Here is a 19,717-nt window from a genome sequence, read left to right as displayed (position 1 = left end):
AACAGTGGTGTTCCTCAGGGTTCTGTCCTGTCACCCACTCTCTTCTTATTATTTATTAATGATTTTCTAAACCAAACTTCTTGTCCTATCCACTCCTATGCTGATGATACCACCCTGCACTTTTCCACGTCTTTTCATAGACGTCCAACCCTTCAGGAGGTAAACATATCACGCAGGGAAGCCACAGAACGCCTGACTTCTGATCTTTCTAAAATTTCTGATTGGGGCAGAGCAAACTTGGTATTGTTCAATGCCTCTAAAACTCAATTCCTCCATCTATCAACTCGACACAACCTTCCAGACAACTATCCCCTCTTCTTGACACTCAACTGTCCACCTCTTCTACACTGAACATCCTCGGTCTGTCCTTTACTTATGATCTGAGCTGTAAACTTCACATCTCATCTCTAGCTAAAACAGCTTCTATGAAGTTAGGTGTTCTGAGACGTCTCCGCCAGTTTTTCTCACCCCCCCAGCTGCTAACTCTGTACAAGGGCCTTATCCGTCCATGTATGGAGTATGCTTCACATGTGTCTGGGGGTTCCACTCATACTGCTCTTCTAGACAGGGTGGAATCAAAAGCCTTTCGTCTCATCAACTCCTCTCCTCTAACTGACTGTCCTCACCCCCTCTCTCACCGCCGCAATGTTGCATATCTAGCTGTCTTCTACCGCTATTTTTATGCCAACTGCTCTTCTGATCTTGCTAACTGCATGCCTCCCCTCCTTCCGTGGTCTCGCTGCACAAGACTTTCTTCTTTCTCTCACCCCTATTCTGTCCACCTCTCTAACGCAAGAGTTAACCAGTATTCTCAATCATTCATCCCTTTCTCTGGTAAACTCTGGAACTCCCTTCCTGCTTCTGTATTTCCACCTTCCTATGACTTGAATTCCTTCAGGAGGGAGGTTTCAAGACACTTATCCACCAATTTTTGACTACTGCTTTGACCCTTTTATGGGACTGGCATTTCATTGGGCATTTTTTTTTTATTAGATTTTTGTTGCCCTTGGACAGTATCCTTCCTACATGAAAAAAAAAAAAAAGAAAAAGACCTAACATCACTTAACCTCACCTAACCTCCCACAACCTTACCTAATATCTTTAATATTCACCTAACTTAACCTTACCCGATTTAACCTCACCTAACCTTACATAACTTCATCTAACTTCAACTGTCCTCAACTAACCACTCATAACCTTACCTAACATCACCTAACCACAGCTAACCTCACTTAACCTCACCTAATCTCATCTATCCTTATCTAAATATACCTAACCTCACATAAAATCACCTAATCTCATATAAGCTCACCTAACATGAAATATCCTATTCTAACCTAGTCTAACCACACCTAACCTTACCTAACTTCACCTAGCCAAAACTATACCTAACATTACCTATCCTCAACTAATATCACCTTATGTTTCCTAACCTAAGCTAATTTCACTTAACCACAGCTAAGCTTTTATAACCTCTCCTGACAACACATACTCACAAATAACCTTACCTAACATCACTTAAACATACCTAAGGACAACTAACCTTACATAACCTCACTTGACTACATCTAATCTCAAATAACTTTACCTAACCTCTTCTAGCAACACCTAATCTCAGCTGAGCAGAAATGTCTCACCTAACCACACCTAACATCACCTAAGTCACCTAAACTCTGATCACACCAAACCCACCATAAACTAACATTAACTAACGTCAGCTAAATTCACCTAACCACACCTATACTCGTTTATCGTCTCCAAGCCTCACCTAACTTAAATTCACTTCACATAAGTTCCTAATCTCACCTAATCACACTACACTCAACCTCACCTAATGACATCTAACCACATCTAACCTCACCTAATTTCGCCTAACCACACCAATCTTCACCTAACCTCTCCTAACCCCAGCTAACCTTCCCTAACCTCACCTAACTCACCTTACATTAACTAACCTCTTATAGCCTCACTTAACCATACTAACACCTGACTTCAGCAAACCAAAGTTAACAACACCTAAGAAAAAATAGCCTCACCTATTCACACCTAACCTAAAGTTACCTAACCTCACCTATCCACACCTAACATCACCTAACCTCACTTAACCACAGTTAACATCACATAACCTCACTTATCCTTACCTAACCTCACCTAACCACATGTAACATGAAATGACCTCACCAAACCTTAACTTACCTCACCTAACCTTAATTATACTCACTTAACCATACCTATTCTCACCTAACCTCAACTACCAACACCTAACCTAATCTAACAACACCTAACTACACCTAAACTCACCTGACCTCACTTAACCTCACCTAACCTTTACACATATTACAAAATCTAACATCACACAACCTTACCTAACCAGACCTAACATCACTTTAAGCTCACCTAACCTCCCAAAACCTTACCTAATATCTTTAAAATTCACCTAACCTAACCTTACCTGATTTAACCTCACCTAACCTTACATAACTTCATCTAACTTCAACTGTCCTCAACTAATCATTCATAACCTTACCTAACATCACCTAACCACAGCTAACCTCATTTAACCTCACCTAATCTCATCTATCCTTATCTAATTATACCTAATCTCACATAAAATCACCTAATCTCATATAATAATAATAATAATAATAATAATAATAATAATAATAATAATAATAATAATAATAATAATAAACGGTTTATTATTTAGGCAGTTGACAAACTGAAAATGTACATAGGGGATGGGGAAAAAACTTAACATTAATCCTAAAGGTAAGTCTAATCTAGGAGGGAAATATTATAAGCTCACCTACCATAAAATATCCTATTCTAACCTAATCTAACCACACCTAACCTTACCTAACTTCACCTAACCATAACTATACCTAACATCACCTAACCTCACTTAATATCAACTAACTTTATCTAACCTCACCTAATCTAAATTCAACTAAATTAACTTCACTAACCTTCCATAACATCTCTTAACCACACTTCTCTTCATCTCTTATCCTCACTAACTATAGCTAACTTGAGCTAACCTTTCCTAAACACACCTAATATCACCTAATCTAACCTAACTTCACATATGCTCACCTAACCACATCTAACGTCACTTAACCTCATCTAATAACATTTAACTTCACCTTCCTAAAAACAAATAACCACACCTAACCTCACCTACCAATACCTAAACTCACATATGTTCACCTAACCTAACCTAACCTAAACTAACTTCACCTAACCTTTCCTAAGCAAAACTAAACACACCTAACATCACCTTACCTCACCTAAACCTTACAACGCCTAACCTCACATAACCTCACCTAACCAAGCAAAACCTTTCTTAACCTTATTAAGCACACCTAACCTCTCCTAAAATTACTTAAGCTCACCCAAGCACAACTAAATACAACTAACCTCACTTAAATCTCTGAGCAGACCTAACATCAGCTAATCTCACCTAACCTCACCTAACATTAACTAATCTCACTTCACCACACCTAAATACACCTAACCTCACATAACCACACCTAACCACACCTAATCTAAACTCTCCTGAACATGCAAAACCTTATCTAACCTCACCTAAACCCACCTAACCTCACATATACTCACTTAATAACACCTAACATCACTAACCTTAGCACACTTAACCTCATCTAACCACACTTAAACACAACCAACTCAACCAACCCCACATAAACTCACCTAACATCACTTAACCTCACCAAAACTCATCTAACCTCACCTAACCACAACTAACCTCTCCTAAACTCTCATGACCACACCTATCCATCCTTATCTCATTTAACCTCCCCTACTTTTTATCTAATTTTACTTACCACACCTAACCTCACTTAACTTCACCTAAACTATCCTAAAAACACCTAATATTCCCTAACCTAACTTAATCACACCTAACCTCATCTAATCTTTCCCAACTACATCTATCCATACCTAACCATACCTAATCCCACATAGCCTTTTGTAATCTCAGTTAACGTCACTTAATCTCACCTAAAAACACAAAACCACACCTAACCTCACCTAACCTCAGCGAACCTTAATATAACCTCATCTAACCATATGTAACCTCACTTAACGTCACATCACCTAACCACAACTAACTGCACCTAACCTCACCTAGTCTCTCCTACCTTCACCTTAACTCATAACCTCAAATAATCACAAATAACATCACGTAGCATAACCCACCCTCATTTAACCAAACCTAACCACATGTAACCTCACCTAACCACATCAAACCACACTTAATCTTAACTAACCTCACCTAACCTCTCCTAACCACACCCAACCAATTTAACCTAACTTAACACCTCATAACCTCTATAATCTCACTTAACATAAGCATACCTAACTTCACCTAACCTCACCTAACCTCACCTAATCTTACATAACCACAACTAACCTCACCTAACCTGTCTTAACCTCACATAACCGCACTTATTCTCACCTAAGTGGCCTAACCTTACCTAATCTAAACTAACAACAGCTAAGCTCAAATAACCTCACCTAACCTCTCTTAACCACACCTAACTAAACCTAACCATACTTAACCTCACTTAACTTCTCTTAATGAAACTTAACCTTGTCTAACTTCACCTATCATCACTTAACCTCAGTTAACCTTACACAACCTTACCTAAACTTAGCTAAGCTCAAGTAATCTCACATAACCACACCGAACTCTCCTATTCTCATGTAACTTCTCTTAACGACAAATAACCTCACCTAACTATAACTAACCTCACTTAACCTCACTTAACCTTACCTAAAAACATCTAACCTAACCTAACCTCTCTTAAGTACTACCAAACACACCTAACCACAACTAACCTTGCCTAACAAAACCTAACTACACATAGCATTACATAACCTCAGATAATCTCATAAAACCTGTTTTAACCTCACCTAACTTCATCTTAGCACACCTACCCTCATCTAACCACAGCTAAGCACACCTAACCTTCCTAAACCGTTTCCAATTTTTCCTAGCACACCAAACCTTTCTTAACCTCACCTAACCACACCTAAACTAACCTAACCCCACCTAACCTCATATTACCTTACCTAACTTTACCTAAGCATAACTAACTTCATCTAACAACACCTAAGCACACTTACTCTGAACTAAACTCAAAAAACCTTATTTATGGACACCTAACCTCAGCTAACAACACCTACCCTAACCTAGCTTCACCTTACCTAACCTATCCTCACCTAACATCTCTTAACATCTCAAGTAACCTGGTCTAACCTCTTCTTATCTCACTTAACTTTACCTAAACTCACCTAACCTCACATAAACTCACCAATTATCTCCTAACCTCTCCTAACCACAACTAACTACACATATCTATACCTAACTTCACCTAACCTCACTCAACCCAACCTGACCTCAACCAACCTCACATAAACACTTCTAAACACACCTAACCTCACATAACCTCACCTAATCTCTCTTAACCACTCCTAACCACATCTAACCTCACGAAACCTTACCTAACCTCTCCTAACGTCACCTAATCTCATATAAGCATGTCAAACCTCATCTAATAACATCTAACCACACCTAACCACACCTAACCTCTCCAAACCTCAGCTAACCTAACTTCGCCTCACAAAACTCACCTAATCGCACTTAGTCACACATAACTTCACCTAATGAGACCTCACAAAAGCTAATCTCATCTAACCTCACCTAACTACATCTAACCTCAATAACATAACTGTCCTCACTTACCCTCACCTATCCTTACCTAACTTCACCTAACCTAATTTAACAACACAAAAGCATAAATAACCACACCTAACATCAACTAACCATACAAAACGTCATCTAACATAATGTAACCTCATCTAATGTCAGCTAATCTCACCTAACCTCACTTAATATTACCGAACCTAAAACTAAACTAACCTAAGCTAAATTCACCTACCCACAGATAACCTCATCTAACCATCATTTAAACATATCTAACCTCACCTAATCTTCTCTAATATCATTTAACATCTCATAACACTCCTTACCTAATATAATAACACCTAACTACACCAAGCATTATCTAACCTCATCTAACCTCACCTAACCCTTAATAACCTCACCTAACCACACATAAGCACACAAAACTTCACCTAACCTCCCAAGAGCACACCTAACTTCCCATAACCCCACCTAACCACACATAATTTCAACTAACTTCACCTAACTTCATCTAAACAACTCCAACTAACCACACCTGACATCATATAACCTCACCTAACCTCATATAAGCACATCTAACCTCATTTAACTTCACCTAAGCACACTTAACCTCAACTAACCTCACCTAAACTCATCTAAGCATACCCAACTTCACCTAACCTCTCATACCCTTACCTAACGTCAGTTACGCACACCTAACCTCACTTAACCTCACCTAAGCACACCTAACATAACCTAACCTATCATAACCTCACCTAACCTCACTTAACCTTACCTAACCTCTCCTAACCACACCTAACGAGACCTATCCACACATAACCTAACCTAACTTCCTTTAACGAAACATGACCTTAATTAACATTACCTAAACTCTCCTAACCACACCAAACCACACCTAACCTCACCTAACTACACCACTAACAGAAATATACTCACCTAAACTTATATAACATTAACTAACAACACCTGACCACACATAACCTCACCTAACCTCAACTAACCTCGCCTAACCCCACATTATCTCACCTACCTAACCTAATTTAACCTAACCTAACGATACCTAACTCACCTAAACTCTCTTAATGTAACTTCACCTAAATCACCTAAATTCACCTAATCAAACCTAAACTCACTAATCACACCTAACTACACCTAACCTCACCTAACCTCACCTAACCATACCTGACCTCAACTAACCTCACATAACCTCAGATAACCTCACCTAACCTCACTTATTTTTATCTAACCTCACCTAACCACTCCTAACCATACCTAACCATATGTAACACTTTGCCTATACTTATGTAACCTCACCTAACCTCAGCTAACCTCACCTAAACCTCACTTAACCTGACCGAACCTAAACTAACTTAACCTAACCTAACTTTACCTAAGTTCACCTAATCACACCTAACCTCACCTAGCCTGATCTGACCACACCTAACCTCAAATAATGTCTCCTAACCTTATTTAATCTCACTTAAACTCTCCTAAATTCTTCTAACTTCACATAACCAAACCTAACCTCACCTTAACTCACCTATCCACTCCTAACCTAACCCAACCTAACCTAACTTCAAGTAACAACATCTAACATTACCTAACCTCTCCTAACATCACCTAATCACACCTAACCTCACCTTGCCTATTCTCACGAAACCTCTCCTAACCACACCTAACCTCACCTAACCACCTATTTTTTCATAACCTCACCTAACCTCCCATAACTTGCCCTAACCCCAACCAACCTCACCTTTTAACACCTAAGCTCATCTAACCTCTCTTAACCCCACTTAACCTCACAAAACGTCACTTATTCACAGCTAACCTCACCTAACCTCACATAACGTCATCTAACCTCAAGTATTGTGACCTAACCACACCTAATTTCACTTAACTTCATCTAACCTCTCCTAACCATACCTAACGTCAACTAAACTCTTCTAATCATACCTAACCACCTAAACTCACCTAACCTCATCTATCCTCACCGGACCACACCTAACCTTACCTAACAACTACCAACCTCACTTAACCTTACACAACCTTTCCTAACCACACCTAAGCACAAATGACATAACCTAAACCCATATAACCTCAAATAAAATCACCTAATGACAATTAAACATAACATCTCTCAACCTCATCCAACCTAACTTAATATCACCTCACGACACATAACTACACCTAACCTCTCCTAACGTTACTTAACCTCTCTTAATCATACCTAATTATCTTAGTCTCAACCTACTATCTCAAACTTCAGCTAATATCATCTCATTTCACCTAACCTCACCTAACATTACTTAACCTCACTTAACCTCACCTAACTTCAACTATCCTCAAATAATCATTCATAACCTCACCTAACCACACCCAAGCTCACCTAACATTACCTAATCTCACCTATTATCACCTAACCATACCTGTAGGACAAAAGTAGCCTGGCTGAGCGCCGTCAAATGTTTAATATCAACCTGATAAATATATCACAATAAGATAATTGATACTGACAATGTAATCCTGGCCAGTACAATAAATCAATAAACTCACAATGTTAATGATATAAATACACCACAAAACATGGCCCCAAAGCTGATAGTGGTAAAATATACCAGAGAAAAAGCGAAAATGTTGTACCAAATCCATGATCTATTTTCACCATACACATGTATGTAAATAATAATCATTATACGGAAAGAAACATAATGCTGAAAGGTATACATAATTCAATGAGCCTACACCACTTTTGTCCTAAGCAGTGCTGGACAGCCGCCTCAAATATGCACACTTGTCACCACTCGGACAGTTACCATGCAGCGTAACCTGAATCACGTCATAAATTCACACAACAATAAAAACCTGCGCTATTATCAAAACTAAACATGTAACACCAATACTGAATATTCATCATAACACTATTTCACCCAACACCGCGTAACTCTCTAACCCCACAGTAAAATACAACGTGAAAACATAGTAGTATAAATTATACATACATCACTGGTCCTATGGAGCCCAAAGCAGTCCTGAGATCACTTGCACTGGCCCCACACCCTGGCCACCTTGCTCCACCAAATCCAAGCGTTCAAGAGACGTAGTCACATGACATAAAACAGTAGTAGGATGAACGATCCACGGAGTGTAGAGCGGCAGAACTGGCTCAGGTCTGCCTGACAGCCATCACAAAGACGCTTCCACGCCTGCAAACGAGCAAATGACGAACTACATGCATGGGGATCAAGCCTTACAAGAAGCATAATTTCATAAATATCATACTCATGATACTATACCTAATATCACTTAAAATTACCTAAACACACCTAACCTCACCTAATCATACATAACCTCAGCTAATATCACCTAACTTCACATATCCTCATCTAACCACACCTAACCTCACCTAACCTCATCTAACTGCGCCTAAACTCACCTAATCTTACCTAACCTTTCCTAACCACAAGAAACCACACCTAATCTCATCTAACCACACCTAACCTTATCTAACCTTAGCTATCTTTTCCTAACCACACTTAACTTCATTTAAACTCAAATAACCTCACCTATGTACATCTAATCACACCTGACCTCACCTATAGCTACTTAACCTAGCTTAAACAGTTGTAATGTCACAAAACCTCACCTAAGCAAACCTGATCTCACCTTAAATCACCTAACCTCTACTAAGCACACCTAACTTCAGATAACCTCTTTTAATCTTCTCTAAGCACACCTAACCTCACCTAACCTCTCCTAACTTTGTTTTACCTAACCTAAGCGCATCCAACCTCATTTAATCTTAACTAATCACAACTAACCTTATCTAACCTCACTTAAGCACACCTAACTTAATATAAATACAACTAATTTCACCTATCCTCACCTAACCTCACCTTACCACACCTAAAACATCTAATCTCCCCTAGCCTTACCTAACGTCACTTATCCTAATCAAATGTCTCCCACAATCACCTAATCTCACTAAAACTTACCACACTTAACCTCACTAAGCCTATCCACACTTAACCTCACTAAGCCTATCCACACTTAACCTCACTTAACCTCACCTAATCTCAAATAACCTCATCTAACCACACCTAATCTCACATAAACTCAAATAACGACACAAAAGCTCACGTAAAATAATCTGACCTCTAGTAACAACACCTTATCTCAACTAACCTCACTTAACCACACCTAGGCTAACCTAACTTCTCTTAACTACACTTATCCACACCTAACCTCACCTAACATCACATAAACTTTTCTAACCTTGGTTAAACACACATACCTTTACCTAAACACAAATAACCTCATCTAAAATCACCTAACCCACCAAATCTTATCTAACCTCACATAATGAAATCTAACTTCACTTAACATCACCTAACCTCATCTAACCACACTTAACCTCATCTAACCTCTCCTAACGTCTTCACCTTAGCTAATAAAACCTAACCTCAGGAGGTAAACATTTCACGCAGGGAAGCCACAGAACGCTTGATTTCTGATCTTTCTAAAATTTCTGATTGGGGCAAAGCAAACTTGGTATTGTTCAATGCCTCAAAAACTCAATTCCTACATCTATCAACTCGAAACAACCTTCCAGACAACTATCTCTTCTTCAGTGACACTCAACTGTCCCCCTCTTCTACACTGAACATCCTCGTTCTGTCCTTTACTTATAATCTGAACTGGAAACTTCACATCTCATCTCAAGCTAAAACAGCTTCTATGAAGTTAGGAGTTCTGAGACGTCTCTGTCAGTTTTTCTCACCCCCCCCCCAGCTGCTAACTCTGTTAAAGGGCCTTATCCGTCCATGTATGAAGTATGCTTCACATGTCTGGAGGGATTCCACTCATACTGCTCTTCTAGACAGGGAGGAATCAAAAGCTTTTCGTCTCATCAACTCCTCTCCTTTAACTGACTATCTTGAGCCTCTCTCTCACCGTCGCAATGTTGCATCTCTAGCTGTCTTCTACCGCTATGCTCTTCTGATCTCGTAACTGCATGCCTCCCCTCCTCCAGCGGCCTCTCTGCACAATACTTTCTTCTTTCTCTCACCTCTATTCTGTCCACCTCTCTAACGCAAGAGTTAACCAGTATTCACAATCATTCATTTCTTTCTCTGGTAAACTCTGGAATTTCCTGCCTGCTTCTATATTTCCACCTTCCTATGACTTGAATTCCTTCAAGGGGGAGGTTTCAAGACACTTATTCATCAATTTTTGACTACTGCTTTGACCCTTTTATGGGACTGGTGTTTCAGTGGGCATTTTTTTTATTGGATTTTTGTTGCCTTTGGCTAGTGTCACTCTTACATAAGAAAAAAAAAAGGTGAGATTAGCTGGTGTTAGGTGAGGTTAAGAGATGTTATGTGAGATTAGGTGAGATTTGGTGTGGTTAGGTGAGGTTATATGAGGTAAAGTATGGTTAGGTGAGGATAGGTGAGGCTTCATGAGGTTAGGTTTCGTTAGATGAGGTTAGGTGAGATTAAGCATGATTAGGTGAGGATAGGTAAGATTGAGGTTAGGTAATGTTAGGTGAGGTAAGCTGGTTAGCTTAAGTTAGGTGAAGTTAGTTGAAGTTAGGTATGGTTAGGTGAGGTTATGTGAGGTTATGAGAAGTTAGGTGTGGTTATGCGTGGTGAGGTGATATTAGGATAGACAGGGTGAGGTTAAATGAAGTTAGGTATGATTAGGTGCTTTTAGGTGAAATTATGTGAGGTTAGAAATGGTTAAGTGAGATAAGGTGTAGTTAGTTTAGATTATAAGTAAAGGACAGACCCTGGATCTTCATTGTAGAAGATGGGGTCAGTTGAGTGTCATTGAAGAAGAGGGGATAGTTGTCTGGAAGGTTGTATTGAGTTCATAGCTGGAGAAATTGAGTTTATGACGCATTGAACAATACCAAGTTTGGTATTGTTCAATGTGTTTTGGTATTGTACCTGTGTCTACCACAGCAGCAATACAACGGTCAGAAAGGAAACTTGAGATGAAGTTACAGAGAGAAGGATAGAAGCCCTAGGTGGGTAGTTTGGAAATCAAAGCTTTGTGCCAGACTCTATCAAAAGGCTTTTATATCTCCAAGGCAACAGCAAAAGTTTCACCAGAATCTCTAAAAGAGGATGACCAAGACTCAGTAAAGAAAGCCATAAGATCACCAGTAGAGCGGCCTTGATGGAACACATATTGGCGATCAGATAGAAAGTTGTGAAGTGATAGATGTTTAAGAATCTTCCTGTTGAGAATAGATTCAAAAACTTTAGATAGGCAAGAAATTAAAGCAATAGGACGGTAGTTTGAGGGATTAGAACGGTCACCCTTTTTAGGAACAGCCTGAATGTAAGTAGAGCACGAGAACAAGCTGTGTTAAACCAAGGTTTAGAAGGTTTATGTCGAAAAAAAGAGTGAGGATTGTACGCCTCCTTGCCAGACACTATCACCTCTGTTATGAGCTCAGCACACAAAGACGGGTCTCTGACACGGAAGCAGTAGTCATTCCAAGGAAAATCAGCAAAATACCTCCTCAGGTCCCCCCAACTAGCAGAGGCAAAACGCCAAAGGCACCTTGAGGATCCTGAGGAGGGATTTGAGCGATAGAGCAAGATACAGATATGAGATTGTGATCGGAGGAGCCCAACGGAGAAGAAAGGGTGACAGCATAAGCAGAAGGATTAGAGGTCAGGAAAAGGTCAAGAATGTTGCGCGTATCTCCAAAACGGTCAGAAATACGAGTTGCAGCAACTTGTTGCACCAATTGCTCTAGGTCGTGGAGGACAACAAAACTGAATCTACGGTTACATGAGCTTAGGTAATGTTAAGTTAGGTTAGGTAAGGTTGGGTGACTTAGGTTAGGTTAGGTTAGGTTAGGTTACAGGAGGAGGCGGTAGACACCTGCCGAAACAATAATTACTCCCAGTCAGTCTAAAGCACTGTTCAAGGGGTGCTGTAAACTTTTCTTTAAACCAGCTGTGACCTCATTGAACGTTTCCCTTTATGTCTCACAACACAAGGGGGCAGTCATTGCTTCTGTCCTCTGAAGACAACTCTCTTCCTCCACACAAAACTACAAGCACCTAATAACACACACACCCCTCACTCAAAAAGTTTAAAATCATCATGGCGACTCCTACACCAGCTTCGGAGTCCCCATCTGGGGAGGGGACCATAAATGTCCCCAGGTCGGACTGCCTTTCTGTCGACGACCCTAAGTGTCTTGACACCCCCTTCAACTTTTTCTTCATTAACTTCTGCAACATTCGCTGTCTAAGATCTAATTTCAATCTGTAGAACACCACCTCTCCTCTTCTAAACCTCATCTTCTTTTCCTCACTGAAACTCAGGTGTCTGAGGCAACTGACAGTAGTCCCTTTTCTGTTCCCTCCTACTTTCTCTATCCTCAATTTCGATCCAAAGCTGGATGCTGCGTTTATGTGCGCAATGACTTAACCTGCTCTCGTGCCCACGCTCTTGAATCTTCCGAGTTTTCCACCATCCAGCTACGACTAAAGAGTCACTCTCATACTAAATTTATCTATGCTGTATACCTCTCTCCTAACTCCTCTGACTATAAGAAATTCTTTGACTACTTAACTTCCAAAGTGGAAAACATTCTGACCCTCTTCCCTTTTGCAGAGATCTCCAATCCTGGAGATTTCAATGTTCACCACCAGCTTTGGCTTTCCTCTCCCTTCATTGACCATCCTGGTGAACTAGCCTACAACTTTGCTATCCTCCATGACCTAGAGCAATTGGTGCAACACCCTACTCGTATTGGACCGTCTTGGAGATACGCCCAACATTCTTGATCTTTTCCTGACCTCTAATCCTTCTGCTTATGCTGTCACCCTTTCTTCTCTGTTGGGCTTCTCCGATCACAATCTCATATCTTTATCTAGTCCTATCACTCCAATCCCTCCTCAGGATCCCCCTAAGCGAAGGTGCCTCTGGCGTTTTGCCTCTGCTAGTTGGGGGGACCTGAGGAGGTATTTTGCTGATTTTCCTTGGAATGGCTACTGCTTCCGTGTCAGAGACCCGTCTTTGTTTGCTGAGCGCATAAGAGAGGTGATAGTGTCTGGCATGGAGGCATACATTCCTCACTCTTTTTCTCGTCCTAAACCTTCTAAACCTTGGTTTAACACAGCTTGTTCTCGTGCTATACATGATAGAGAGGTGGCCCACAAAAGGTACTTAAGCCTTCCATCACCAGAATCTCATGCACTTTATATTTCTGCCCGGAACCATGCCAAGTCTGTTCTCCAACTAGCCAAAAACTCCTTCATTAACAGAAAATGTCAAAATCTTTCAAGATCTAACTCCCCTCGTGATTTCTGGCATCTAGCCAAAAATATCTCCAATAACTTTGCTTCTTCTTCTTTTCCTCCTCTACTTCGACCAGATGGCACCACTGCTATCACATCTATTTCTAAAGCTGAACTCTTTGCTCAGACCTTTGCTAAAAACTTTACCCTGGACGATTCTGGGCTTGTTCCTCCCTCTCCTCCACCCTCTGACTACTTCATGCCACCTAATAAAATTCTTCGCAATGATTTTTCCCATGCCCTCGCTGGCCTAAACCCTCAGAAGGCTTATGGACCTGATGGGGTCCCTCCTATTGTTCTCCGAAACTGTGCCTCCGTACTTGCACCTTGCCTAGTCAAACCCTTTCAGCTCTGTCTGTCAGCATCTACCTTTCCTTCTTGCTGGAAGTTTGCCTACATTCAACCTGTTCCTAAAAAGGGTGACCGTTCTAATCCCTCAAACTACCGTCCTATTGCTTTAATTTCCTGCCTATCTAAAGTTTTTTTAATATATCCTCAACAGGAAGATTCTTAAACATCTATCACTTCACAACCTTCTATCTGATCGCCAGTATGAGTTCCGTCAGGGCCGCTCTACTGGTGATCTTCTGGCTTTCCTTACTGAGTCTTGGTCATCCTCTTTTAGAGATTTTGGTGAAACTTTTACTGTTGCCTTGGACATATCAAAAGCTTTTGATAGAGTCTGGCACAAAGCTTTGATTTCCAAACTACCCTCCTACAGTTTCTATCCTTCTCTCTGTAACTTCATCTCAAGTTTCCTTTCTGACCGTTTTATTGCTGCTGTGGTAGACGGTCACTGTTCTTCTCCTAAATCTAATAACAGTGGTGTTCCTTAGGGTTCTGTCCTGTCACCCACTCTCTTCTTATTATTCATTAAAGATCTTCTAAACCAAACTTCTTGTCCTATCGACTCCTACGCTGATGATACCACCCTGCACTTTCCCATGTCTTTTCATAGACGTCCAACCCTTCAGGAGGTAAACATATCACGCAGGGAAGCCACAGAACGCCTGACTTCTGATCTTTGTAAAATTTCTGATTGGGGCAGCGCAAACTTGGTATTGTTCAATGCCTCAAAAACTCAATTCCTCCATCTATCAACTCGACACAACCTTCCAGACAACTATCCCTTCTTCTTCAATGACACTCAACTGTCCCCCTTTTCTACACTGAACATCCTCGGCCTGTCTTTTACTTATAATCTGAACTGAAAACTTCACATCTCATCTCTAGCTAAAACAGCTTCTAGAAAGTTAGGTGAATGTAAGCAAACTTCCAGCAAGAATTAAAGTTAGAAGTCTGGGGGGGTTCCACTCATGCTGCTCTTCTGACAGGGTGGAATCAAAAGCTTTTCGTCTCATCAACTCCTCTCCTCTAACTGACTGTCTTCAGCCTCTCTCTCACTGCCGCATAATTGCATATCTAGCTGTCTTCTACCGCTATTTTCATGCTAACTGCTCTTCTGATCTTGCTAACTGCATGCCTCCCCTCCTTCCGCGGCCTCGCTGCACAAGACTTTCTTCTTTCTCTCACCTCTATTCTGTCAACCTCTCTAACGCAAGAGTTAACCAGTATTCTCAGTCATTCATTCCTTTCTCTGGTAAACTCTGGAACTCCCTGCCTGCTTCTGTATTTCCACCATCCTATGACTTGAATTCCTTCAAGAGGGAGGTTTCAAGACACTTTTTCATCAATTTTTGACTACTGCTTTGACCCTTTTATGGGACTGGCATTTGAGTAGGCATATTTTTTATTGGAATTTTGTTGCCCTTGACCAGTGTCCTTCCTAAAAAAAAAACGTAAGGTAATGTTAGGTTAGGTGTTGCTAGGTGTGGTTAGGTGATTTTAGAATTGTCTCTAAAAATATTGATACCGTGTATCTCACTCAAACTTATTTCATAGGTTACATAAGTATCTCTTAGAACTGCAATACCATTTTTTTTATTCAGACTTGGTTTTCTGGTGATTATAAATATATAAATATTGGAGGACGTCCACTTAAAATGGCACAATTACGTCGCCACCACCACAGAAGCCTTCCTCCGCTACTTCCCAACCAAGACCGTCACAGTGCACCCGTTTGATACCCCTGGATGGCGCCCTGCCTTAAAAGACTCATGTGTCAGCGGACCTGGGCGTTCCACTCCTGACCGGTCCTATACAAGAAACTAAGAAACAAAGGGATCAGGGAGATTAAGGCTGCCAAGGCATGATATTACCGGGACAAGATACACCACCTCAAGTTGGCCAACAACAGACAGTAGTATGCTAAGATCAAACCAGTGTGTGGCCTACAAAAGCACACTTCATCTCTTCCTTGCACCTCACACCTTCCTGCTAATCTCGCAGCTCAGGAGATGAACCATCACTTTGCCGCTATCTGTCAGACCTTTCCTCCCCTCCACACCACTCCGCTTCCAGACCATCTTCCCGCTCCCTCCCCACCCCCCACCGTCCAGGCGATGGATGTTTTTAAGAGAATGCTTAAATTTAAATCAAGATCACCACACCAACTGACCATCCTATAAAAATTTACAAGGAGTTTCCTGAAGAGCCAGCAACACCGCTCTGCTCCATAATAAATGCCTCTCTCTCTCTCAACACTCCTGCTCCGCGGACTGGAAGACATCTTGCGTCACTCTCATCCCCAAAACTTCCAGTCCAGTCACTCGTTGACCTCAGGCCAGTCTCTATCACCCCTATCCCTAGCCTTATTTGCGAAGATTTTGTGTATGACTGGGCCTACACCAAAGTTATAATACCGTGGATATCAGACAGTTTGGCAATATCAAAGCCACCTTCACCTCCCATTACCTGACCAGCTTCCTTCAATTCATCCACAGCCACTTGGGCAAGCGAAGCACCTCTCTAGCTGTTGCTTTTCTGAACTTCAAAAAAGCCTTTGATCTTGTTGATCATATTTTTGTCATCAGCAAGGTCTGGGTCTCCCTCCTAACCTGGTAGCGTGTGTAGCCGACTTCCTCTCAAGGAGGCGTCAGGCTGTTCGCTACCAGGGCTCTGTCTCTAATTTCCAACAGCTGACATGTGGGATCTCCCAGGGGACCACGATGGGTCCACTATGCTTACTACTCCTGATTAACGACGCACTCACTGACACCCCCATCACTGGAAGTATGAGGATGACTGCACCATCAGCATCCCAGTCTGCAACAAGAACCCGGACTACTCGCCAATGCATGCAATCTTGGAGCGACTGCAGAAGTGGACGAAAAAGAACAGGATGACCATTAACCACAGCAAAACTGTGGTGATGCATTCCAGTACCTCCTCTTTACCAGTGCCCCCTCCCCAGCTCACGGTGAGCCCGTACTCCCTCCAGATGGTCTAATGTGCCAAGCTTCTCGGAGTCACGGTGGACGTCCAGCTGACATGGAAGTAGCTTGTCGCCAGCACCGTAAGATCGGATACTTACAGGCTGTACATGCTGCGCAGATTCAGGTCGCTGGGGACGCCGACAGACAAGTTAAAGGGGGTGTACCTCGACTCCATCCTCCCCAAAACATATGTATGTCTCCCCAGCGTGCTTCTTCTCCCTCACACACACTCAACAGCTCCAGCTAGAGAGCCTGCAGAAAAGGGCGTGAAGGGTCATCCTTGGTCCTGCCTACACAACCTATGATGAAGTCCTGACCACCCTGAGTCTGTTCAGAATATACACCAGGCACCGAGAGGCTTTGGTGGAATTTGGAAGGGGACTTTTGCATCATCCAACTCTCAGACACATGCTGCCGCTTGACACGCCTCACCCAGTCCGTGCCACCAAACACCACAATAAGATAACGCCACTAAGGGTGCCGCGCACGGACCGGTACAGACTCAGCGCGATTCCCACCATGGTACGAGCCATCAATCAATAGTATTTCACTTCTAGATTAGACCTAGCTTCAGGATTAATGTTAAGTATTTCCCCACCCATCTGTGTACATTTTCAGTTTGTAAACTGCCTGAATAATAAACCATTTATTATTATTATTATTATTATTATTATTATTATTATTATTATTATTATTATTATTATTATTATTATTATTATTATCATTATTATTATTATTTTTATTATTATTATTATTATCATTATTATTATTATTATTATTATTATTATTATTATTATTATTATTATTATTATTATTATTATTATTATTATAATTCTTCTTCTTCTTCTTCTTCTTCTTCTTCTTCTTCTTCTTATTATTATTATTATTATTATTATTATTATTATTATTATTTTACTCTCACCTAACCTTAACTTAATTCAACTCATCATCATCAATTATCCTCACCTAACCTCACCTAACAACACCTAACTACACCTAACATAACCTAACCTCATCCAACCACAACTAACCTCACTTAAACTCGCATAATCTCACCTAACTTCAACTAATTTCACATTACCACACTTAACCTTACATAACCTCACCTAAACTTACCTTACCTTAACTCACTTATCATCAGTTATCCTCATCTAACCTCACCAAACCTCACCCAAACACACCTAACCTCAACTAACCTCACCTAAATAAGAAACATCATCCAACCACACCTAACCATACCTAGCCTCTCTTAACCTTACCTAACCTCATGTAACCTCACCCAAGTATTCAAACATCACCCTACCTTACCTAACCTCACCTAATCTCACCTAACAATACCTAACTTAACATAACCTCACCTATTAATACCTAACATCTCCTAACCACATTTAACCTCACCTAACCTCAGCTGCTGACAATTAACCGCAATTAATATCACCTAACTTCACTTAACCTCACCTAACCTCACCTAACCTTACCTAACTTCACCTAACTTCAAATATCCTAATCACTCATACTAATCACTCATAACGTAACCTCATATAACATCATATAACATCCTCTAATCTCAGCTAATATCATCTAACTTCAGCTAACCTTACAATCAAATACTTAACCTCATGTAAGTTTACCTAACCTTACCTAACATCACTTAACCTTATGTAACCTCACTTAACACTCAACTATCCTTAACTAATCAATCAGAACCACACCTAACATTACCTAACCTCACCTAATCTCACATATCTTTACATAACAGTACTTAACCTCACATAACCTCACATTATCTCAACTAACCTCACATAACCTCTCCTAACCACAACTAACCACACCTAACCTCACCTAACTATGATTAACCATACCTAACCTCATGTAACTTCACCAAGCAAAACTTGTCCTAACCTCACCTAATTTCACTTAAGCACACCTATTCTCACCTAATTACACCTAAATTCACCTAACCTAACTAATCTAACCTAACCTAACCTCACCTAACCTCACCTAATCTCACCTAACCACACATAATCTTACCTAACCTTACCTCACGTAACCTAAGTTCACCTGACCTCACCTAACCTCAAATAACCTCACCTAGGGAAATATAACCTCACTTACTCTCACCTAAGCACACTTTATGTCATCTAACGTCACATAAGCTCATGTAACCTCAGATAAACTCACCTACCATCTCGTAACCTGACCGAACCTCACTTAACCTTAATTTCTCCCACTTAGCCTCACCTAACTTACCTTAATTTCTACTAATCTCACTTAATCGCACATGACCTTACCAAACCTCACCAACCCTCACCTAACCTTCTAACCTTACCTAA

At 40.8% G+C, this 19,717-nt stretch overlaps 1 long non-coding RNA gene across 4 annotated transcripts in view; it reads right to left on the bottom strand.

Moving 5' to 3' along the window:
- Positions 1 to 10,723, bottom strand: part of LOC135095260 (uncharacterized) — a 29,748-nt gene extending 19,025 nt beyond the window's left edge. For 3 of the 4 annotated variants that reach the window (XR_010264184.1, XR_010264183.1, XR_010264181.1), the window contains exon 1: positions 8,725 to 10,723. This is a non-coding gene — a long non-coding RNA (uncharacterized LOC135095260). The remainder of the gene's footprint in view (positions 1 to 8,724) is intronic. The other variant, XR_010264182.1, reaches the window with a different exon arrangement.
- Between the last annotated feature and the right edge of the window lie 8,994 nt (positions 10,724 to 19,717).

This window comes from Scylla paramamosain, chromosome 48 (assembly GCF_035594125.1).
Source record: "Scylla paramamosain isolate STU-SP2022 chromosome 48, ASM3559412v1, whole genome shotgun sequence".
NCBI classification, from domain to species: domain Eukaryota; kingdom Metazoa; phylum Arthropoda; class Malacostraca; order Decapoda; family Portunidae; genus Scylla; species Scylla paramamosain.
The sequence above is the reverse complement of the archived record's forward strand: the minus strand, read 5'-3'. Positions and strand labels throughout refer to the sequence as shown.